The 25,122-nt window shown below is 39.2% G+C and overlaps 1 protein-coding gene across 4 annotated transcripts in view; it reads right to left on the reverse strand.

The window, feature by feature from the left end:
* Positions 1-24,361, reverse strand: part of rap1gapb (RAP1 GTPase activating protein b) — a 94,643-nt gene extending 70,282 nt beyond the window's left edge. For 2 of the 4 annotated variants that reach the window (XM_056388227.1, XM_056388198.1), the window contains exons 1-2: positions 23,992-24,361; positions 2,206-2,246 (exon numbers count right to left, since the gene is read on the reverse strand). The gene's annotated coding sequence lies outside the window, so the exon portion shown is untranslated. Of the gene's footprint in view, positions 1-2,205; positions 2,247-14,373; positions 14,419-23,981 lie in introns of those variants that run through there. The other 2 variants (XM_056388217.1, XM_056388256.1) reach the window with 2 other exon arrangements.
* Positions 24,362-25,122: the final 761 nt, after the last annotated feature.

Here is a 25,122-nt window from a genome sequence, read left to right on the forward strand (position 1 = left end):
GTCCTTCTTAATTAGAGCATGACTAGGCATCTGGACTGGAGTGAGGACTCACTGGCTGATTGGATGTCTGGTTAAAAGTCACTGGTTGTTCTGGGGATTTTCAGTTTACTTATTCCAGAACTGACAATGTATTTGTTAAAAATGATGTGATATACTGTATATAACACATGACATGAATGATATGGTATTAGATCTCTAGATTAGATCTTTTAAAGGAGAAAGATTCGTAATTGGTCAATTTCCCAGCCTTAAAACAACTGCATCCATGTTTCAAATTGCACAGTTTTATATAGCAAATGTTTTCACTGCAATTACTAAATATTTAAACTAGGAGGATACTGTGTAAACCTGCTTCACATCCAGTTTGCTGCAGCAAGAACATAGATGCTGTCTTCAAGGGATATGTGGAAGTGTTTGAACTATTCTTAGCTAAATTGAATAGCCAGAAAAGTCTGATCCAGAATTCAGAAATTCAGCTGGGTTGTCCTGCATCTTTTGCATTACATTTAAAATAACACTTTGATTTTTGCACGTGATAGCTCCATGAAAATAAACACAAAAACTGTAATTTTCATGTAACACAGCCTTGGCAGTCCACACAGGGTACAGTTTTTTGCACTCTGTAATCTGATCTGACAGTCGGTCAACTCATGAATTATTCAACCTGAAGTACACAGGCAACCAATACAGATTGCTTTCTTGTTAACTGAATGGGCTTGCACTACTCAGACTGTCGATAACACAAGGATAGAGGCACTCAGCTGCGGTGCTGGATATAATGTGGAACTTGAAAAGTTGTCAAAGCTCTACATAGAGTACACAGCTGCAGCACAGGATGGAGTAAAAGAGAGAAATAGGTGACAAGAGGCTGACAGTTGAGTTTAAGATGACTATTTTCTTTACCTTCTATGTGTGACATTCAAATTAAGTCTAGGTCTGTATGATACCCAAACAATTTTACAAATTTTACAGCCAGTATGATACAAAATACATCTACTCATATAAAAATGAATGAAAGAAAAAGAAGGAAAAAAAGTGTTGACTTTCACCAGGAGCTATAATCTTTTTCTTCCAACAACTCCAACGAAAGGGCCAAAACCACCAATGAAGTGATTCTTCTAATTTCCCCTGTGGCTGAAGCCTGAGGTTATTCCTCAGTGCCATAGGGCTCCACTGTTGCCAATGAAATATTACAAAACACATGAATGAGCCACTGCAGTGAGCGACACGGTCCTTCACTGAGATGAACATGAGTTGGCATGCACTGTCCTGCTGCCATAAGTGTGTAAAAGTCTGGAGCTGATATAGTCCCCAACAAATGCAAATTACTTCTGTTTGAAGTTTGCTAAAACTCACTGTATCAAGGAAGAACGGAAGAAACAGTATAATAATTTTCAAATAAATAGATATGAGTCACGCACGTACACAGACACTCACAATTTTCGTTCTTAAAATGGAAGCTGTAAAAAAAAAACCCCAAAAATAACAAAACTCAGAATCACAAAAAGAAGTAGGGGAAGCAACAAATGTGATGCTACATTTAATGTAGGGGGAACTCAGGAGTTCAGCTACACTGTGAGTAAGTTCATGAAAAAACAAAATAGAAGGAGAAGAGGAGCTTTTAACGCCATTCACTGAATCCTTTATAAATGTCTTGGCAAAAGTAGCGGTTGAGTGTGTTTAAATGCTTAAATGGGAATTCAGAAAGAAATAAGAGTGCATGCGTTAAAAGGTTTAGAAAACCCTCTATCTAAAGACAAACGGAGTCCATGAAGGATTAGACCTTACTAATTAACTACGGAACAGGTCTATAATTATAAGGCTGTGCACTAAAACCTGTATAAGTATCACATCTTTGTCAAGGTAATTTCAGTAGTGAGACATAGTCTGTGTAAAGACTGCAGGGTTTAAAGCCCTGCATGCTGCTCACCACCTCTGTTACAGAGGCAATAATCTCTACAGATACTGGTCACAGCCATTTCAAACACCACAGGAAGTGACCTGGAGCACTCCCCCCACATGGCAGCTCACCATACACAGAGTGGCAATACAACACCATGTGTTTTTTTCTCTTCATTTCAGTTTTTTGGACCATGTTCCCACAGGGTAGGTGACACTATCTAAGCTTGAATTCTGTCATCACTTTTGCTGTGGATATAATGTTGTGATGCGATCTGGGTAATGATAAAATAAATGCTGGCCTACCTGTAAGCTGCCAAGCTGTATGCTCCTCTTGTCAGCCCTTTCTGCGGAAGAAAAGAAATCAATTATAAAAACAATAAGATGGAGATATACATCTTGATTTTCATGTAGCCAAGCTGTAGCCGCAGCTGAATGCACTTATCCATCACCAAGCAGATTGGTTGGCTCGTACAACCCATTTTATAATAATTAATGGCACAGTTTGATATACAGTCAATCACATCTTAAGCGCCCCATTGAAAACGTGACTATAGTTTGCCTTATTTGACTGATTTGTTGACTTAAATATGACACACATCCCCAAGCAGATTAAACCACCCACCAGCCCCGAGTCTGTGTACACTGAATTTAACTGGCAGCTGCGAGAACACACATCATGAATATCAATTATTGCTAAAGTGGAGCTGTGAAAATTAGCAGGGAGGTTCTATTGTGTAGGTTAATGGAAACTCAGACAGTCATTTAACTGTAGGGTTAATGCCAGTACTAAGCCACCATGACAACTCTGTCCTTGAGCTTGAATAATAAATTGAAAATGTGTGTGGGCCTATATGATTGGTTTGCAAAATGCATGAAAAATTGGGTTTACTAAAATGGAGAAAGCAAACATATAGGGAAGAGAAAACAAATTATTTTTTTCAAAAACATTACATTCATGCCTGAGGAGTGTTGCTTCGAAATTTGGCATCAATCATCTAAGAAAAGATGTATTGAGGGCAACTGCACTTGGTTGTAGATACTTGAAGACGTTTCACCTCTCAGCTAAGAGGCCTCTTCAGTTCTGGCATCAATCATTTGAAAAATGCATGTGATATTTAAATCATACCTCAAACATCAATAAATAATATCTTCAGCTAAAGTCCCTCTTCAATGAAAATCGATAAGGTAACAGTCGTTGTAAATATATTTTCATTAACATCTTGGAGTCATGAATCTGGACTTTATGTGCTATATTAGAGCCTTTATTGTGAAACTGCCTTGTTTTAATGGTATATTTGATATTTTATTAAAAAGCTTCCTTGAGTTTTGATCTGCTCCTGACTATTGTTGTTACTAACTCAATCTCAACACTTTCTCAATCTGTGTCATTTTAAAATCACATCCAGTTGTTCAAAGAGTGCAATCGCTTTATTTTTGTTGATGGCTTTTATCGTGAAACATCTGTAGTAAGTGTTGACTTTCACTAGCAGCTATATTCTTTTTTTTGGTCAACAAATCCCATCAAATGACCAAAACCACCAATGAAGTGCTGCTGTAAATACTCACTAGAGCACCAAATGTGTGAAAGTCTGGAGCTGAAATAGTCCCCAACAAATTAAAATTATTTTTGTTTCAGTGAAGTTTGCTGCAACTCACTGTATCCAGCTGTTTTAGGAAATTACTGAGCCTTTTAAAGAAATCTTTATAGAATTACGTCTTCAGCAAGAACCAATGAGCTTGCAGCTGAGTGCCGCAGACAGGGTAGGGAGTACGTACAGTGTTAGGAAACAGATTATCACATTGTTGGTTTAGTTTTTTCCATGGAATTTGCTGACAAGACGAAACTAGAGATCATCTTGCTATGGGATCACACCACGTCATCAACATGTTGACATTCCAACCCATGATTACTCAGTAGTCATTCCTACATTATTATATGAGCACTCAGTAGTCATGGGTTGAAACAAACACATCCTGGAACTCACTACACACTAGTAAAGTGTCCTTATTGCATCTTGCAACACTAACACAGTGATCTGTCCACACATAGACAGACATATAAACACCTGCCAAAGTCCTTAAAACCACCTCTGTGATAGTTCCTGCTACAGTAGGTGTTCCCAGGATTACATTTTGCTCTGTTGACACACACAAACACAGGCTCTCGAGGTGAAGACAATAGCAGTGAAACAGTGTTTCGGCTGGGAAATATAGAATAACACCAGCTTTACAATTTGAAAGAGAAACTTTCTATCTATCTTTTGTCCCCCCAGCAATCATTTGAGACCTGGTTATTACAGCAGCTTTCATTTTCAGCGTTTACAGCTACCTGGCAAAGCAAGACTTTGAGAGTTTTAGGAGGTGGAAGGTAATCACATCACCCAAGCCCAGTGAGGTAAAGAAATTAGCTCTGGGGACACAGTTTGCTGACTGTTCTGGCTTCAAACTAGCAGCTCAGTCAATTGTAGTTAGATGTTTTTTTGACTAGACTCTAAGATGTTTTCTGGCTTGGAGTTTACACAAGTATAAACTGATAAAAGAAAACAGCAGGGATCAAGAGTGATGTTTATAGTCAAATAACCAAGGTTAAAATTGTAACTGGTAATCCACACTCCACACCAATCCAGGATTGACTCAATTTCCATAATGCATTTCAAGGTTGCATTAATTCATACTGCATTAAATAATTAACTTGTGCTGCATTTTCTTCAGACAACAATGCCTCACACTCTAGGCCTAATTTAAGACAGCAGAGCCATTATCGTTATCACCACCATCTCATGAGTGCACTAATCCTAATTAACAGTTGGAGGTGGGGCTAATCAGCCAGTCCAGTTATCTTAATTTACCTTTTCCACTACAGAGAAAATGGAGAGGGAATGAATTTAATTGAGTCAACCATAACTGTAATCACAATGTCTTGTTAAGAGAAATGGGATAATAATCTCTGATACAGCATGTGTCCAGGTGCACAAAGAGCACAATAAATGATTTAAATATGAACTGTGTGAACATAAAGGAGAAAACAAACTGAGTAATAATGGCAAAAGTGAACCCAGGTGACTATTTCAGAAGAGGGGAGATTCTGAGGCAGCCTCAGACTTGATAAAATGATTCATAAAATCTTTGTTTATTTGCATTTGTTCATATAGTCAGCTTTAAACCCAAACTCTGCCATCAAGGAGCTTGCAGAGGACAAACATTGATCATACTATTTTCTAGCTACACCTCTGCATACCCTGCTGCACTGAGCCTGCGTGCAAGCAGCTCACTTCCGCAACGTGTTAACATAGCTTGGTTGTATTGAATTTCACCCTCAGGTCTGACATGAGAAAAATGAAAACATGCAGAAATCAATGCATCAGCACCAAATTAAGTGCCTCGCTTTGTACATAATTTCTTTTTCTTTATCCATTCCTTTTCCCGGTGTTTTCAATTCTGAACACTGACTGTTTTAATGGAAAGAGGAGTGAACATCAGAGCAGTGAGACACTTGTTTTAATAAATGAATTTGGAACTCAATCAAGGAGGATGTATTAGGACTCACACTGAGGGAAATGCGTGCTGTCTGCTTAGAAGAGTCTCAGGCATCTCAGAGTAGAATGACATCTAAGTATTTTTACTCGTACAACACAGTGACTGATGCAGCAAGTAATTACTCTTAGAAGTGCAGCAGTGGCAGGAATGAATAGGGATAAAGCACTGCTCAGTCTGTTGTACACTTTCTACAATCTGTCAGCGTTTGGGATGTGGGGTGGTTGGAGTAATGTTTGAGATCCCACTTATTATCTTTAGTGTCATTCACTGAAAGATCTGGTGTCATATACTGAGGAAAACACTGCAAAAGTCAAAACCCTTTGCTTCTCTTGTACAATATACTACTACAGAAATAAATCTCTTGCCAACTCTGACTGCACAGCAGGGTCAATACAGTATGTTGTTTATAAGTTATGACACACAAGACACAAACAACTACTGTAAACTTCTCCACAACAATACCACCTACACTAAAGCACAAATCACACAGTCCAGCTTAGCAGAAAGCCGCTCTCATCCCTCTCGCACAGAAACATCTCCAGGGATGGAAGCAGGACGGAGGATGGGGATCAGGAGAGCATCCCAAAAACCCCACCTACTGCCAAATTACACAGTAAACACAACACAGTATGTGTGCAACTGTCTCTTTGACACAGGTAAAGCATAAGCTTTTGATCTGACACCGCTGAGAACAAAATGAAAACAATACACAGAGTTCAAAACATGCAATGTGTCAATAGTACTGGATTACTGAATATGTGCTGCAGTTAAGACACTTTAATTGCTTCATTAGAATAAAAAAAAGACCATTAAATAATGTATTTAATTGACTTTTGATGCTATACCTTGTCTAACGTCCCCTGAGGATTGACAAAATATAACAATAAGGGAAATAAAAACATGTTGAAGTGGTGGCTGGCAAGGGCAGATGTCCCTGAGGGCCGCAGGCATGGAAAACATTTGGAGGATGAGAGGGAGAAACAATGAGTAGCCAGGAGGTAAAAAATGAAAACATGGAACATGGTGAAGTAAACAAAGCCTTCACAATCAAGTGTTCGTATTCGCTGAATACAGAACCTGAGGGATATGCTTTGTGGAGCAATGATTCAAAGAAAGTGACTGTGGGACATTTTATGGAGATCTGATACTGCTGTTCTATTTAGGTATTGAGGGAGAAGGGTTATATTAGTTTGTATTTTTGTTTTCTTTTTTCATGAAGTTTGAGTTTTCGGGTTACGGCATAATTTTAATCACCAAATTAACTTAACCAAAATAACAAAATCTGAGTTCAGAGTCACAGTTAGATGATTAAACTGCTCTTTAGCAGTTAAATTTGAGAGTAAAAGCTTCGCACAAAACTAAAAGAATAAAAGATACTGAGAGTTTTCAAGAAGAACAACCACATCAGTTGTTTCAGCACATGCCCCAAAAATGACTACAAACTGATAATCAATGTTGTTTTCTTGAACCATGACCATGGTCATTCCATGCCAAGTGCTTATTGTTGTTAATTATTGCCACCATGACTACAAAGATCCCCTAACATATACAAGGTAGTAATTTTAACCCAAACCAGAACCTCCCCCTGAACCTAACCGTGTTAACGTTCTCCCTAAGCCTAACCTAACCTTAACTATTTCCCTATCATTAAACTGAGTCATTATTCAGCAAGACAGTTTCAGAAGGCCAGGTAAATGATATGGTCCTGCTGATAAGGTGTCAGATCTAGAGGACAAAGGACTTATTGAGAATATTGATCCAAACTATGAAAGTTTTACTTTAAAGGTGAGTTTGAGAAAGGTAAATTGAATAATATCACATACATTCATTCGGCAGTTTATTAGGTACACCTAGCTAAAACTAATGCAGTTTAGTCAAACAATAAACCCTACCTTCATGAAGGTTATAATGTTCAGTTTTTATTGATTATTGGCTGTTCTACTCAGCCATCATCGAGAAAATCATCACATCTTCTATTAAAGTAGTAGTAGCACAGTATGGTTCAGCTGCACGGACAGTCAAACACAGAAACTCCATCCTCTGGTCCCCTCCTCACACACTACCGGCATGCATAACATTCACCTAATATATCTGGTGGTATATAATAATATCTATCTACATGACGTGCTCTTTAGAAAGAAACAGCTCAACGTTGTCATCAGTACACTTGTCAGCCTATTGATTTAAAAGAAGAAAAAAAAAAACAACCTCAAAGATCATAATAAGATGATTTATTTTATTACTATTTTTTACAATGGAGTGCCATCTTTTTTCCTGACTTGGTTCTGGAGAATGCAGACACTGTTTTTTTTTTTTTTTGGTACACCCGACTGAACTTCATAGCAAACAAAATACACTTGTTTCCCTTTTATGAATTAACATACTTTTTGCACCTTGCGGTTTCTGTGTACTCCACACCAGAAATATATACAAATAATCTCGTTGTGAGCAACCAATGCATTTACATACAAATCACAAGTTAAACATCCCTGTTGGCTTGTGTATACTGAATGTTAATAACGTCTCCTGCTATTCCTGCTAGTTAGAATTGCAAACTTGCTGCTTGTCTTCTTAAACCAGATTTTCCACCTTGGCTGTTTAACTTTTGGATCCTGCAGAGATGCCTGTGACACAGCATAACTGCATTATGTACAACATGGCAGAGCACGTGTCTTTCTCACTGTTTTGATTATCACTAAATGCATTATTTGATAAAACTAACAAGCCTAAAATCTTTATACCTACTGAGTGCCATGGTTCTTGACCTGGGGGTTGGAGGTAGCAGGAGGGTTGTGATAATGGTTCTAATGAGTTAATATAAAAATAAAAGCACATAATATATTGCATGAAATATGAGTGCATGAAATACTGCCATAATTGCACCACCTATAGGCCATAGAAACACGTTAACACCTAAGATTAACTTGTGACTTCGCCAGTGTAGTTGGGCTACAGAGACATAGGAAGGAGCACAAAATCCCCTAATGCTAACGCTAGGAGATGTCCAGCAGAGAAAGAATCTAAAGGAAACAAGACCAGGACAAAACCTAGTATATGGCTGGACTGCATATGGTCAATGTGTGAAATTTAGGACATGGGTCATCATAATGTCTTACTAGCATTCTGCCTACTGTCAGCCAATTCCAACCCTTTATCTGTTTGCTTCTCTCTTACTCTCTGTGCTAACATATACAGTATTTTAATACAGCAGAAAGCTGTTCTCTGACATGTTTTTCTGCTTCTGTTGCCAGACAACAGAACAAGTTTGAAATAGTGACTGAAACTGAAACACAGCGCATTAAAACTATGTTAACTTCCAAGCCATTTCCAAGCTGCTGCTCTGCTGCTATATTCCTGATTTTATAATCATGACATCATCTGACAAAATCACCAAATACATAAATTAAAAACAAGGACTGTGCTGTGATCTCAGCTATACTTATTTATAAAATGATCACTGAGTAAGAAAGACAGGGCAGGGCTGGCGACTCTCTTCTAAGTAACAAGGGTTTGTCCAAAAAGTTTCTAGATATGTCGCTTGGTACTTTTTTTTTAAAAAAGAATGTCTTTAAATCTAGAGACAAATGTGCTAAGTCAGCGACACTGCAGGCTGTAAACACCCCTGCAACAAAAACTGTTGGCGCCAATTCATTTTGAAAGAGCAACAACCAATGGGGAAGCTAAGAAAACTATGGACCTTAGATCATTCAACTCTCTCACTCAATCAGTCAGTCACGGACATTCGTGATTGTAGGACTGGCCCCGCTAAGAAAGCCGAAAGCAGGAAATACGGTGAAAAAAGTACCTGGAGAATGGCTTCACTCAGACCTCAGGTGGCGGGGATCCACAACCCACAGTGTGTGATTTGTTGCGGTGTGTTGGCGAAGGAGAGCCTTAAACCTTCCAAGATGCTCGGGCACTTGCAGACTCAACATGAATTTCTGCACACAAAGCAGCTTGAGTCTTACAACAGTAGCAACTTGGTCAAAAATCAGTCTTGCAGAATGTCTCATTGGACTGCTAAAAGTGGGAAGCCGCACGACTTGACACTTTTTTTCACCGTCATGCAACTAAAGAGATGGTTTCAGTTATGAGCGGGAACAGAGCAGCAAATCAATTAGCACTGATACCAGTATCAAATGATGCTGTGGCTAAGAGATTGTCACGAAAATAAAATCTAGTGTAAATAATCACGGATCATTGATTAATGTCGCAACTGATATAGATCTCAAGCAGAGAATTGTGGAGAAGCCACTGGCTGAATATTGGTCATATCAGTCCAAGGTAAATACTATTATTTCTGTGAGGTCGGCTTTGCAGCACTGGCGCTCCTGAAAAACAAGCACAGAGCCCATTTTGGGGTTAAAGATAGTTTGCACCTCTTCCACAGCTGTGACTGGAACACCTCACCACCTACATGCAAGCTCAAACCTCCCACTGAGTAAGCAACATTATACATTTCATTTTTTTGTGTGTTTGTGTTACTTGAAAATCTTCACTGTATTTCTGTGGCAGAGGCTTAGTAATGGGAGAGAAACTGAAAATTTAAAGATGTTTGTGGGGATGCAGCGGCATGAGGGCAAACAGGTCATCATCGTCATGAGCTCTGACTCATGTCTCCTGCAGGCTTGTAAGCGATGCATTGAGGTTCAGGCTCTCCCAACTTCAAATTTCTGTGTCTCATTACGTCATCACCACACTGCATCACTACTCTAGCCTGGCCCTGGCCTGGATGTAGCACCCATTCTGTCACTTTATTACATCTGACAGGCTGAGGTTTACATAAAAAGAGGGCTTAGATTTAAACCACTGGCTTCCTTTCTGTACTGCCCATTAATCACTGCACTACGGAGGCTTTGGCAGAGCTTCGACCAGCAGATGCAACCTGCATAAAATATCTGTCTCTAGTTATTTTCCCTCAAATCTTGAAATCTTTTCTCACAACAGGAGAAAAAGTCTAGTGAGGACATTTCATTTCACTTGTTCAAAGTGTAGTATTCCCTTGCTTTTGCCTTTTTTTAAGGCATACAAGGCAATTAGTGTCTTGAAACCTTAGAAAACAATACTTCTAGAGGAAACACACAGGATTACACCTGGAAAATATAGTTGGATATACTCGATGCAGACATTGTAGACAGCACAGTGGGAATTAATAACATTAAAGATGGCTCATTTCGAAGTTTCTCAGTAAGTACGAACAGGACCTCCCACAAGAAGAGGATATATGTGCGAATGTATTAATGCTCACTCCCATACATAGCTTTTGCTGAGTAAGGTATGCTCAGTTTCCCCGCAGCTTAATACACCTAATATTATATCTCATTAAAAGCTTATCATTTCTTCTGATATTGGCACTTTATTTAACATGAGCCAGGATGTTGCCACAATGAAATACTGCTAGAAACCCTATTTATACCCTATGTATAATATATATGAATTGGAAAACACTGTCAGAAAATAGTGATGTCTTGTTTCCCTGTTGATGCAATTTTGTTTCAAACAGGTCTCCTGGCACATGTAAGATATATGAGCTGTTGATTGCATCCTTTTAACTTGTCCCATTTCTCAACAGCCTTTATTTGAGAAATGACAGCAAAAGAAATTTCAAAAATGTTGCTTGGGAAATGACTAATTGATTATAAGCTTTGACATAAGCTCACTGGCAGCTTTTTCTGTTGATCTTTATTTACTGCTGTGCTTTTTGCTTTGTACTTTCTTATGGAAAAGAGATTTAACAATATGTTGGTTACCAAAGCAGCAAAATCATGACTCACGTTGAGAAAGTTCAATTCATGAAGGCAGCATGAATGCAATTTCAGCCGGTCATTATTTTTAAGTACAGGCAGCTACATGCACTCTGAACAAACTAAACTTGTAAATTAATAATTGTTAAATTAATAATAGTGGCATTGGTGGCTAGCAGGTAAGATTAGGCGCCCCAGCTTTCTCGTCTTTCTGTTGTCATGTATGTGTGTGTGTGTGTGTGTGTGTGTGTGTGTTGAGTCGGAGGTGGCTGTCATTACACTACTTAATTACAGAGGTGACAGAACCAAGGTCCTCACGCTGCATGAGTAATGGAAGGGATTGTGCAGCCAACATTGCCCATCAGCCCCAGAGCGCACGATGACTCTTATCAGTAAACTCATTCCTGCCTCCCGACCTTTCGACAGTTCCAGGGTTGTCTGTTTCCTTTTCCCCACTTCCCCGGAAACACAGCACAAGAGACAATTTTTTGTTTGCATAACAGGTAAAGTCCAGAGAAGATGCAAATGATTTCACTTAAAAGATCTTTTCACACTGTGCAGCTCTTAGCATGTCCTGTAGCCTTGTTTTCATTTGAACAAGAGACACACTGGTGTAAAGATTAGTCAAAATATAAAGAGCACACAGTGAAAACCCCACAGAAAACGATAATCACACTCTGCACTTCTGTCAGCTCTACAAAGTGTGAAGAGGTAAAAAAAAAAAAAAACTCCAGCAACACTTGAGCATAAAGAACAACAACACTGTCAGGAAAATAAAACCATTCTTTATACAACTTTAAACTTTATTGTCAGCTCTGACTATAAAGTTGTGCTTTAATGCAAGTGTTGCAGGAGGCTTTTTTACATCTTCAGACTTGATCTTTTCTACATGCACCTTTGAAGTAGGTGACGTTGTGCCAGAGATACTCTGCTTCTAAAGCTCCACAAAGTGTTTCAGCACCTTGCAGCTAATCGTTTTGATTTTACAGCTTTAAATTTTACCATTCTGGTTCAGTCTCATCACTCTCCTCATCTCTCTCCTCGCCAGCACCAAACAGCATACACACAAAGTTAGTGACAAACTGGGGAACGCTAATATTTAGCAGCTAAAGAGCCAGACATTTCTCTTGGGAGTTGATGGAGACCGACAACAGAGCTACTAGGAGAGTGGACTTAAGCAATGGATGAAAAACATGGCTACGAAACAATGCTAATGTTGCTGTGTAAAACTACTTTACTACTACAACTACTTGACAAGAAGATTTACAGAACCTGCTGAACACCTCATAACTGTCCCTCTACACTCATGAACTTGACTGCTCATTTTGAAGTAGAATGGTAGACATGCTTAATTATTAAGCGAAAAATCACATGCAATGTCTCAATGATTTAATCCAACATGTACTGATAATAACAACCCTGGACACACTGAAGTGAATATTTTACTGTGATTAGGGGTATTTGTCAAGCTGCAAATTGAAGGCCACGTATTACATCTCACAAAAAAAATGCTTATTACTGAAAAACCAGTCAACCCTGTAATCCAATGGTCTAATGTGGACTGCCTTGGTACACCATGCGTGTGGATTTGATGATTTTAAAAATATAGACCATAAGGAATGTGTCATCTTCCGCCCCAGCACAGACACCCGGGCTGCTAATGTTTGTCTTATTTAAAGGCTCCCACTGTGACCCTATGTTTCATAACCAATTCAGATTTGCTAATCATTATGCACATTTTAAATTGTGATAAACATGATTACTCAGAGAAGTGCATGAGAGCTAAATGAGGAGTCATTATCATAATTTCAAACACATTTGTCATTTTCCATTCTCTAGTACTCCAGTGTTCCTGAAGAACACATTGATTTAGACTGTTTTTTATGTAATAACACCCTGTAGTTCAAATCAAGGCTACTCTTTCTTGAAGCTCACAAATCTTTTGTGCCATGAAATTCTGCACCTCACCGAGTCCTATCCTCTCAGAAAATTCATTTGTGATTCAGTGAACACAATTCAGAAGAGAATCTGTAAATGGTGAAAAGCTGCAAGACAGAGAGACATCTTCATACTGTATATTCAAGAGTGTAGGTTGTAGCCGCCCTGGAATCGTTGCTGCATTAAAAAAACTGCCTCCAATTTAATCCTACACATTTCAACAACACAACAAACCTACAGTCCGCAAAATTACCATAGATTTCACCATAACGGATGAACGCCTCTCATAATCTCAATAAAAACTGACAAGCATAAGACGAGAATATGACAAGCTTCATAAAGGTTGGATTTACTGAGGCATTACTGCACAGAGTAGCTACAGTAGGTGTACCTCAAAAAACCTGGCGAATCAGTGAGGGGAAATAATGCCGCACAAGAAAGGCACCCTCTATAAGGTGGATGGAAAATCATCAGGCAGGGGCTGACATACAGTAAAACACAAGACTAACTGTATAAACATATCATTCAAGACAAACTGACGATGGAAAGCAGAGGCAAACAGAGGTCAGATAGGAACTTGTGGGTTGCAAGGAGTGAAGGAAGTTGACCACGTAATTACAATGCCAACTGTGACAAAAGAGCCAACACACACAGCACAGAATCCAAAAGTTACTCACAAGCAGTGGTGCAGTCTACTTTATTTTAGGGTTTGCTGACTTACTTTATACTTTTATCAGAGAACATTTTCACACAGTGATTTTACTTCTACTGTGGTAAAATAAAATATATATTAATCAGTAGTCAAAAAAGTAGTTAGTGAGCATTCACGTGCTACAGTGTAGTGTCTCATCTCCAGGTGCTGGAGTTTCTGTTACTGGTAAAGTTAATTGCTGCTCTGTCTGAACACGGTTAACGTTGTTGCTTTCTTCATCACCTGCTGTACATTTAAAACTTACGCTAGGTCTGCTCCAGGAGCTTTAGCAACTTTCCCCAATTCCGCAGTTGTTTACATGCTTTTCAGATGTGCTAGTTACTTTAGCTTAGCAGTTAGCGTCGGCTTCTCTCCCCCTCTCTTGCTCGGTGTGTCTTGGATCAACAGGTGAATTTATTCATCAGTGTGTTGTTGTTGTTGTTGTTGTAACTTCAGTGTAAAGGATTGTGATGCTTACAACTTCAGTGATGTCTGCCTGTCTTACCTTCGACGCACACACACTCCGCTCGTTATTTATTTTTATTTATTTATTTATTTTACCTTTATATCATCTTCCCTCGTTAACCGGAGCTGCCCTCGAGCCCGTCTGTGTTCACAGCAGCCTTCAGCGTTGATAGGCTGTTACTCGTGACGTCTAACCAATCAGACGCTGCTGTGGGCGGGACACTGCGACACGTTTGTTGAGTTCACTGTCAGATCTCCTGACACGTTTTTTACAAAAACAAATTGCAGAATTGCAATCGCATCGTATCGCATCACAGTGTCCTACCTGCCTGTTTTTAAATTGAAATTGTGATTCGAAAGATTGAAAATTTTAAATTTTAAGTGCAGCGATTTTAATTACAACTTACATGATCAATGATGTCTTAACAAATTGTAGCAAGTGAAAGATTAAACCGAGGCTTTTAATTTCACCAGCTATAATTTGCCATTGAAAAGATTCACTCAGCTGTAGTTAAATGATAGTAATTCAATGAGGTGAAACAAGAAACTTTAGGCTGTTGTCTGGTTGATATGTTCTCACCACTCTCTGTCATTTTTGATCTTTGACTAAACATTTGGACTTTTTTTCACTTTTTTTCACTCTTCAGACTGGCAGAGTGGCAACTATTTGAACATCAACAAGGTCACTTCATATCAACTTGCTACCAACTATAATAGTTATACTATTATAGTTATAATAGTTGTTAGCTGTTGAACATAGCTGTTGGAATCTCCCAGTGAAACTTTGTCAGCACACCATATCAACGTTTGAGGCCGATCACAATAAAAACGCTGAATCAAGACCCTCCAGGATTCAGAGCAGTGAAGCAGCTCGTGATGTCAGTCTGTGAAGTTTGTGGGGTTTGAGCGAGCCAGGGTTTAAACCACCAACCTAGGGACCGATAGGCAACCTGTTCTACCACCGGAGTCTCGCCCTTCATGCTTGGCACAATCATATCTTCTTGTTTAATACTATGTACACCAAAAACACAGGCCTCTAGTTGAAAAATAATTGCAATTTAAAATCGGTTTGCATTATTGCACAAACAAATTGGAATTGGATGTTTTCCACAAATTGTTCAGCCCAAGTAAGAATAATCTGCATATTTAGTACTGCACCACCGCTGAACTGTGAGCAGGAAGGTTTTCAGGTAAGTCTTTTTTTTAATTCAAATTTAAAATGAATGATGAAGAAACAAGAAACTGTATTATGCAGAGAGAGAGAAAGAGAAAGCAATATGTTTCATGGGGGTCAGTGGCTCAGACTGAACCTTTTGCACAATCACTTTCTTCAGGTCATCATCCCCACTCATGGTTCCGGGTCTTAACTATTAAAATGATGGATTGCTGCTGCTCTATTTTCACAGATGCCCAATACCGCTCTTTAAAACCTCTCCACCAAATGTCTCTCATAAATCGAAATTCCTCTCCGAGCATCAGGAACTCATATCCAGTCATTTTTCCAGCTGAGAATGTGACAACGGAGGGATTTGTTGAAGTCATAGAAAAATGTGAAAGTGTGGTAATGCACTGTATAATGGGCTGTCCTGGCAAACAGGAACGTAATGAAAGCGGAGGAATTTTTGATAACGTGCCTGTCTCTGCCACGGTGCTGATACCTGAAGGATAATGGATTCCATGTTGCCATGAACAACAGCAGCAAAAGCAATCAAAGAACAAATCAGTGGCACCAGAAAAAACAAATAACGTCCTTCCAAAGACACTGATCTCAGACCTGTCTTTGGGAAAGTGCAAAGTTGGCTGGTAGGCATTCATTACATATACACACAAATAGCTTTTTATTAGAAGGGGGAATTATTGGACTAGTCGAGTCCTTCTCTCTGGCAATAAAGCTGTTACATGAAATGGGATCTGTGGTAGCACCACAGAATACCAAACATGTTTCCCATTTATAATAGCTGAGACTGTCTCTATTTCTCACATTTATAACACCATGAGACTGCAAGGAGCTGCATTACAGTGCGTCTCTGAAAAAGCAGCAGCTCAACAGAGAGAAGGAAATCAACTCTGTGACAAATATTTTGTTTATGTCAGTGGTTTTTACATTTTTGTCTTTTAGAGAGATTTTCTTAAGAACTATGTATTTTGGTGATTCTTATTCAAATGTACAAAACTGTCAAACTAACTATTCTGACGATTATTGCACTACAGCATTATTGATCCTGTCCTCCTGTGAAAAAAATGAACCCATAGGTCGTCTGTGCGGCAGGTTATTATGACCCATAGTTACGCTTTGTTGTTAGGCAACATCTAGCAACCGTAGTAATTATGACAGGAGCGAAGGCAAAAGTGCAGTGATGTAATATTAAGAGAGACAAAGTCCATGTCAGGAGGAGGTTGGGGTGGATGGATGAGTCAACATAACACAGGAGAGCGGCGTTCGACAGCAGTTTATGTTGTTTCTATTATCAGTAACTGTTTGATGAAGTTAACCACGTTGTACTTATTTTAACTATGACAACAAAGATCATCTAATGTTATTTGAACCCAAATCACAAAGTAGTTTTTGTGCCTAAACTTAACCAAGCCATGACCATTATCATAGTAACCATGGCGATGATGGTAGGTGCACCGCTCTCAGTACAGTCCATGTATTCATTACTGCAACCATGACAACCAAGGTCTGACATATCTGCCGCTGTAGGGGCGTTACCCTTCAATGGGTAATATAAAAGTGTTAAAAAAAACAATATATGGTTGTTCAGGTTGGAGGAATTGTTGCATTGTTTGCTTGTTTTCTTTCTTATCCCATCTGTTGATTTATCTGCACTGTGTGTCATTATAACATTATTTCTAAAACAGACATGCAAATATAAAAACAGTGACAAAGCAAAACTGCAAAAATAAGGAGAAAGAATATGGAGGAAAAAAAACACATGAGCAAAGGCAGAACCAATCTTTTATCCAAATATTATTGCATTTGGTGAAAGTAAATGAACTAAGATCCTAAATAACATAAGAGAGACATTTATGTGCAAAAGGGAACAAATGAGGCTTATTAGCTTCAGAGGAGCCATTGTCTGTGGTCTAACAATTGCAGGGTTAGAACTAGGGATTTGTGACTTGCATCTTCAGGAGACAGACAGAGCTGCACAGGTGGCTAATATAATGGAGTCACACTCAGACACCTTATTACGGTCAATTACATAGGTGTCTGTAATTGTGGAGACTAGTCGAGAACAGTCTTTAGACACACAACTTCAAATGCTGCTCCCACCGAGTACACTTTCTAATATTGTAACATTCACTCACCTGCATTTATGTTAGAATAAAACTAATTTAAAAAGGCACCAGTGAAAAACTGGAAACCTTCCTCAATGAAGTAAAAGAGTCAAACACAAACAGCATGTATCTTAACGAATCTAGTTGAATAAATGTAAAGTTAGTTAGTTAATTAAAGGAGAAAATTATAAAATCATGTTTTCACTTTGCCATTATGTGTTTTGAGTGTAGATCGACACACTCACCACATACACCATAACACAGTCATGGCTGTACACAGGCTTTTACAACCAGAGGTTCACCAGCTAAGCTTGCTAGGAGGGTTAGAGGGCATGCTTCCCAAAAATAACAGCTTTAAAACCATGTCAGTGGAAATTATTCAAATGTGTCTCTAACAGAACATAAACGCAATATTATATATTTATACAATAATACTGTATTATGACACTATACTTAAACTAGGTTTGTGTTATTGTTAAATTGAGCCCATAGCTGATTACCAAACAACATATGTATATCTCTGTGAAAATAAGGCCTAGTGAGACACAACTTGTGTTTTTCATTTCACTGCTGAGCTCATTATATCATCCATACATAGTGAGTAGGGAGTGGTGAATTAATGAGTGGTTCAACATATTGGTTAACAGGACAGATAGCCTGTTGTACATTTCTGGGTCAGAGGTATAGTCCTGTACCATGTTTGGATTCATGTTGTTTTGACTGTTTGCAGATTCTGTGATTCTTGACCATAAACTGTATATAGACATATATCTCAATTGTGATTAAATCAGGCTTATATCTGTATTTTTAAAAAAAAAGTTACCCTACACTTCAGGCAACTTTAAATTATCCCACTTGGATTGAGATGTCAGTTATCTGTTTATTGGAGATGTCGGTGTAAAACATTCATCATCTTCGAAATAACAAAATAGTGCTTTTTTTAAATGTGTGCGAGGAAATTGCTGGATGGTAATTCTTCAAAACAATAAACAGACATTTGAGCACATCTGTTACAGTCTGCGTCAGTAGCTTCTGTTGTTGCACAGGGGCGAGACGGCTTTTTCTGAAGCTTGCAGGCCATTTCGCTGTACCTTACAACATACATGGGGCAGGACCACTATGAATTGGCCTCTTCACATTTTTTGTTGTAGTAGAGTGCTGTGAAGTAATGGATTTTTGTTGTACAACAGGGGCATTGATCCTGCTTCGGTATAGCAGCGGGAGGTTCCTTCAGGGGAATCAGTGGGGGAACTCATTAATCATTACTGTAAGGCAAACAGTGATTTGTCTTGTTATTGTGCACTGTTTTATCTCCAGGAAAAGTGAACATGGAGGTAATGGCTTTAGATGGCCAAATTTAGGAAGAGACAAAGGAAAACACAAGTTCATAGTCACAACATGGGGCGGTGGGCACAAACATGCAAACATAGAAACATGACATGAAAACCAACATATACCCTTTATATTTACAGCATGTCTACAGTGGCAGCTGTACATTCTTTTATCTCCCTTTCACTTTTCTCTCATCTAAGGCTAACAGGCTTAACTAATCCACTCTTTCATCTTTTCACCCTTTATGAAAATCAATGTCAGCCGACAGAATGAGGCAAACTACGAGATTTGTTTGATGCAATGTGCTATAACATGAGTCAACTTGAAAATCAAAAATTATGCTTGTGTATGTGCAGGAAGGCACATGAGAGAGTGTATATGTGTGTGTGTGTGTGTGTGTGTGTGTGTGGATGTGTGGCATGAGATAGGTCACTTGTTGGTCACAAAAACAGATTCACGTTCAAAGACCTTTACAACATCTGACAGACTGAGTCCAGCATGATAATGTGTTTAATGTCCTTGATACATGCAGCATACTACTATACATAAAAAACACAGGCTGCATTCCAACAAATAAATACAGACATTTTCTTTTATTTTTTGTCTTTCTTTCTTTCCTTCCCTCCTTTCTTTCCGTTTTTCAAACGTATAATATGGAGGAAAGTGTCTCTACCTCTATGCCAGGTGGTACTCAAGAAAACACTGAATAGGCAGTCACTACCTTTTCACCGAAAAGGCAGTAAATGTTTTCATGGTTTACAAACAATTTTTTGTTCCACACTCACACAAACAGGAACACTGTAACCCAGTGTGTATCCTGAAACAGTCTGTGGATCGTCCTACATTTTCTCAGATACACTGATAAAAGCTGATACATACAAAGAAGTAGTTGCTGAAGAAAAATGAAAGTGAAAGAATAACAACTACTCAAAGAACCACAGAGAGTCCTGCTAAGATTCTGGATGTGCATTGCTGCAGAGCAAGAAAATCTGTTTGATCGAGGATTTAAAGTTAAGTGCAATGATTTCCAGTAATGCCCTGACAGACTCTGGCATGTGTTGGGCTGTAATACTCATCCCTGCGGTGAAAAGCAATATATTACATGCTATACATTTGATGCATTTTTAATTCTAACCAATGATCACTCTTCCTGCCTGAACCAAACCGTAAGGGGGTTCTTTTCACGGCAGGGGTGCCTTTCTCAGCACAACAGCATGTCTTCCAGTCCTAGGTTTACTGTGCCATTATAAATACTATAAAATAAAAGACAAAGGAAACAAAAAACTTGACATCCCCCATGAATAATGGAGGAACCCCTCCAGCCAGCTGGTAACAACAGGCACCTGTCTTCCCAGATTCATCAAAATCAGATCAGTGGTGTGTCAGTTAAGACCTCTGAGAGACCTCAATTTTGATCTTTATTAAAGACTCCCCTGAAAGTTTTTAACCTTGTTATATAATACAAAACATATCAGGAGCGAAATAAGCCGCCAACGCCATCGCTGGGCACTGCAATGACTGTCTCTAAAAAGAGATTGGGACAGCCAGGGTTTCATACATCATATAACCTAGGAACCAATCCTGTAGACGAGGAGCAGGCTAAATAAATCCAAAATCTTGTCAGTAGAGAGAGCAAGAGTTTGCATTAGCGCAGCCACCAACACTGTATCAGCCACTGCCAGATGTGAGCTAACAAACTGCGTAAACTAATAAAAGATGCTAACTACGCTTACCTTTCTGATACGTCTTTTAGTCGCCGATTTTGTTGCACAACAAACTGCTCAGGAACTCCTGAGTGCGGATCTGACTGAGGCTCAAGCATGTGGCTGAGTCTCTGATGTTTCCTCCACTAATCATATTGATACGCACTGATGTTTCACCTGTCAACCTAGCGCAAGCAGCGGTGGTAGTCGGGACACAAGGTCTGATCCAGCTTTCTCAATGAGGAAGTATATTAATCATAACAGAGTATTTTTAGATAGTTTAGAACATGTCTGGAGAGGAAATTTAATTGCATCCCTCACCATTTTTATATGGCAGAGCTTGAGACTGTATTTTACAGCTGCTTTCAAAGGCAGCTCACTCTGACAGAGCAACATCCTTGAATGTTCCAACTCTTGCAGACCAGCAAAGGCAGCAGTATTTCTGCACCTTTTACTGTTCACAATATGTACAGACCTTTTCTTTTACCGTCAATTTACATAACATTGCGTAATATTCAGAATTTTCTTATACACATACTGCACTCTGCTTATATTAACAGCAAAATACCCCTTTATGATTTAACATCTTTTATTACAGCCATTAAGGGTTAGTAGCATTTCTTATACAGACATTAAAGGAGGCTTACGAGCAGTTCCTGGCCGTAGGTCATTCGAAGGATATTTACATAGGAATATTGTTGAGTAAAACTACATGACTTGAGGTATAAATTCTGTTTGTTTTAAGGACAGATGTGTAGACGTGTATGGAAAGTCCACGAGGTGAATGTTAACCTGGAATAATGCCTGAACAGAGGAGAAACTGCAGACTGAAAGCCTTAAGGATTACTGGAAGCACATTATCGGGGGCCCTTAAATTAAAGACGTGAGTAGAGAGGCAACAGCATATCCGCTGCAATGTTAACAGGAAGAACAAAAGAGAGGCTATAAAAAGCAGCACAAATTTAAGGTTTCATTCAAGGAAAAAAAAAAGTTTGCAGAGTTTGTTGTGAGTCTCATCAATGTGTTTTTTAGGCCGCAAGAGCAACTGCGGAGAGACATGATGTTTTCTGAGCTGCATCATTTAAATCTTTTAATGCTATACTGTAAAATCTTTTGGTTGTAAGATCATACACATATATTTTAGTAGAGCGCTGGTTGCGTTGCTCCCCGTGTAAACAAGTTCAGTGCTACTGGCTGGTAACTTCAACGTCTGACTTTGATGTTACTGTAAGTGGCGTTCTTTCACGAGGAACTGTACATTCAACACATGAACCACAAAGCAACAAGCTGCTTGGGTGAAAGTGATTGGAGGATTCACAAATCACATATACATGATTTCACAGTTTAATATCCAAGTTATCATTTTATACAGTACATGCCCATTGGGGGGAGCGGGGGTAAGGCAATGTGTTTAATGTTGTAATTCAATATTCAAATGTGTAATTTAGGAACATTGTAAGCAGATCCTTTTACTGTGGTAGCTTCATAGCTACGGTGGCCCCTAAGGACAACACCAAGGTTTTAATGTTTGTGCTTTTTTCTCTTGTATGTGCTTTGTGCTTAAGGGCTACCGTACATATGTTTCCTTGGTAACAGATATAGTTAATATGCTGTAGGAAAGAAATATTTTATTTGGTCAGGCCACTATTAAACACACATCACACACAGATAAAAGATTCTCAACTACTCCTATGGTAGATTAGGGAATAGTTTATGGCTGTTGTTGACAAATGGTCTCCACTGACCAAGGGGAGCATTTTTCAGCAAATAAAACAGTGAAAACTCTTATACAGAGTCAAATGTGTGTTTAGTTAGAGAGCTGTGACACTGAGATTACAATAAAATGATTGCATTAATGTTGTTTTTGAAAAGGTTTTGTTTTGTGTTGAAGAAATAGGAGCCAAACGCTCTCATTACCAACTGTCTGTCTCCTCTAATGGAAACAAATGATCAAGACTCCACTGCTCTGATGTATACAATCAAATCTTAAATCTTCGTTTCTATAATCCAGAATAATTCGGTCAATTTGCAAATTCTTCAACATTTTACCTATCTGACTGACACATACAGTTAATCCTCAGCAGGAGGAGATTGAGCATGAACATAACAGGATTGCACCATACTACTTCCATTTAGCAACGTATAAAAAAGCCACAGAGATCAAAGTTAGTTTTAAGTCCTGTTCATAATTGTGCTGTGAAAAGTACAGGAGAAGTTGGCAGAAGAAGAGAGCAGGTTTGACATTCAGTAAAGGTGATGGTCTGGTCTGCCCAATGTGCAGCGAGGTTAAGGTATGCGTCTGCAGCCAGCTGGGCGTCCAGGACACCCAGGATGATGGTTGCATCCCTGACCGTGCAGGTCGTCATTAAGATGCAGACAGTCACATTGACCGACCCCGGATTGACTTTGGAAGCGATTACATTAATTCTGAATCAACTCTCTCCTTCATTTTTCTGATGGGACAAACTAGCTGCCAGAAAACTACTGAAATATCTGCAGGAGCCAAATGCTGCAGAGATCAACGGAGGAAGAGAAGCGTCGCGAGAGACATTCTGTGTTTGTCCACAATTCACCAAAACGTATGAACCATCAAATACCTACATTAAAGAAACAGTCAGCCCCCGCACATCCACCCAAACATATTCACACAGCAGCTGCCAAGCACCCTCCACAGCTTCCCACCAGCTGTTCAGTGCCTTGCTCAGAGGCACCACAATATGGCAAGACTGTCAAATTCACATTTCCACAGATAGGACTCAAGTCGGACGCCTTCAAAACAAAAGCTCAATTCTGTAACCAACACATTGTTGTTAACTGAATATAGTTACATGTGACTACAGGTAAATACAGAAAAATAAAACTCAAAAGAAAGATCGGTAACATTCTCTGCAGTGAGTTGTCCTGAGTTTCAAACACACGTCAGTAATACAGGAGCTAAAACAGGAAGAAGAAGAAAAGAGTCCTTGCCTCTGCATGTAAAGGCATTTCAGCTGAATGTATTTCTAGTAAGTTATTTGAAGACTGTATTTACTGGCAGAATTAATTACACATCACATGTTTAATTAGGCTGCTGCAGGAACTGTGAGTAAGTAATCCTATAACCTTAAGTCATAGAAGAAAAAAGAAAAAAACCCTTGCAAATTACAGTGCTGCACTATGTTGGCGCAGTTTTCTCATTTCTAACTGTCTCTCTCTTTGTCAGGTGCACATGCTCAGCCACACCATGCATGGGATTTGTTTAAAATATCGCAAGGGGGAAAAAAAAAAATTGTGTAAATCCGGTTGTTAATTGGGTTTGCAGCACGCAGAAAATCGCGAGATTACACAATAACAATTACGTGTAAAACGATTCCTTAAAAAAAAAAAAGAAAACAAAAAAAAAGTTACCTTCTTTTACCTTTTTGGAGGATGATGAGAGGTGCCCTGTGTGGACGCGCTTCCTCGTTGCTGTGATGGTGATGAACGAAACAAAGGTGGGTCAGTGCTGTGAATTTTGCACAAACTGAAGGGAGGAGATTATTGTTGATGAAACGTGGAACCGGAAAAAAAAAAAAAGAAGAAAGAAGCGGATTTGAGCTGGTGTCCCGGTTCAGCAGCCCGGTGAGGTGGCGGTGTCCAGGTCCAGGTCCAGGTCCAGGTCCAGATCCTCACTACGTATCAACCCGCATCTGATGCTCAAATCTCTCTTTTCCTTTCTTTTAAATCGCACATGCTGTCACTGTCATGTGACCATTCCCCACCGTCCAATGCGCTCCTTACTACTCCTCCATCCTCTCACACACCATATAATGCTGCAGCTTACTATGCCGCCTTTAACAGCTGGGGGGGGGGGGGGGGGGGGACGCCTTCACCCTTTTTACTTTGCATGTAATTGGCCGCTGTGAATGCATTACAATCCAAAACCACATTGGAATAATTGTGAGGGATTTTAAGGACCTCTGCTCATTTTCATAGCATTAATAATATACTCTTCTGTGAAGTAGATAACAGGGAAGGGGAATGTGCATGGGTTTTATTTTGTAATAAAGACCACAAAAAAAATAATTTAATTCAAGTCCAAGGGAATATATTAGTATTTCTACCTAATCATACACTTTACCTCCACTCAGTAGCCTACGTGTGCTCGATGTAACCCCGGCTGCTTTGTACACACCATCCCCTCCCAAAGCCTCATCCATCTTTCTAGTCATTCCGTGTCCATCAGCGATTTGTGTTTGGCTGTATCTCGCCTTAGGCACTGCTGATGTGAGGGGATTTGATGTCTACGGCTGAGTGAAGCCGCATGACTCCAGCCAGTGAAATCATGGATCCCACCGGGGTAATGGATGGAAGCGCTGAGACCGAACCACCAAAGCAGAAAGTTCAAATATAGTCATAACTTTAAAAATGGTTTATGTATGTATGGGAGTAAGCACTGTGATTGTTATGTTAACATAAAAACATAGAACAGAATAGAAAGAACAATTTAGGATACTCCTGGTGATTAAGAAAAACTCTTCAACAGGTGCTGGAACAAATGTTTTTAGCC

Source organism: Seriola aureovittata, chromosome 2, assembly GCF_021018895.1.
Source record: "Seriola aureovittata isolate HTS-2021-v1 ecotype China chromosome 2, ASM2101889v1, whole genome shotgun sequence".
In the NCBI taxonomy this organism is placed as follows: domain Eukaryota; kingdom Metazoa; phylum Chordata; class Actinopteri; order Carangiformes; family Carangidae; genus Seriola; species Seriola aureovittata.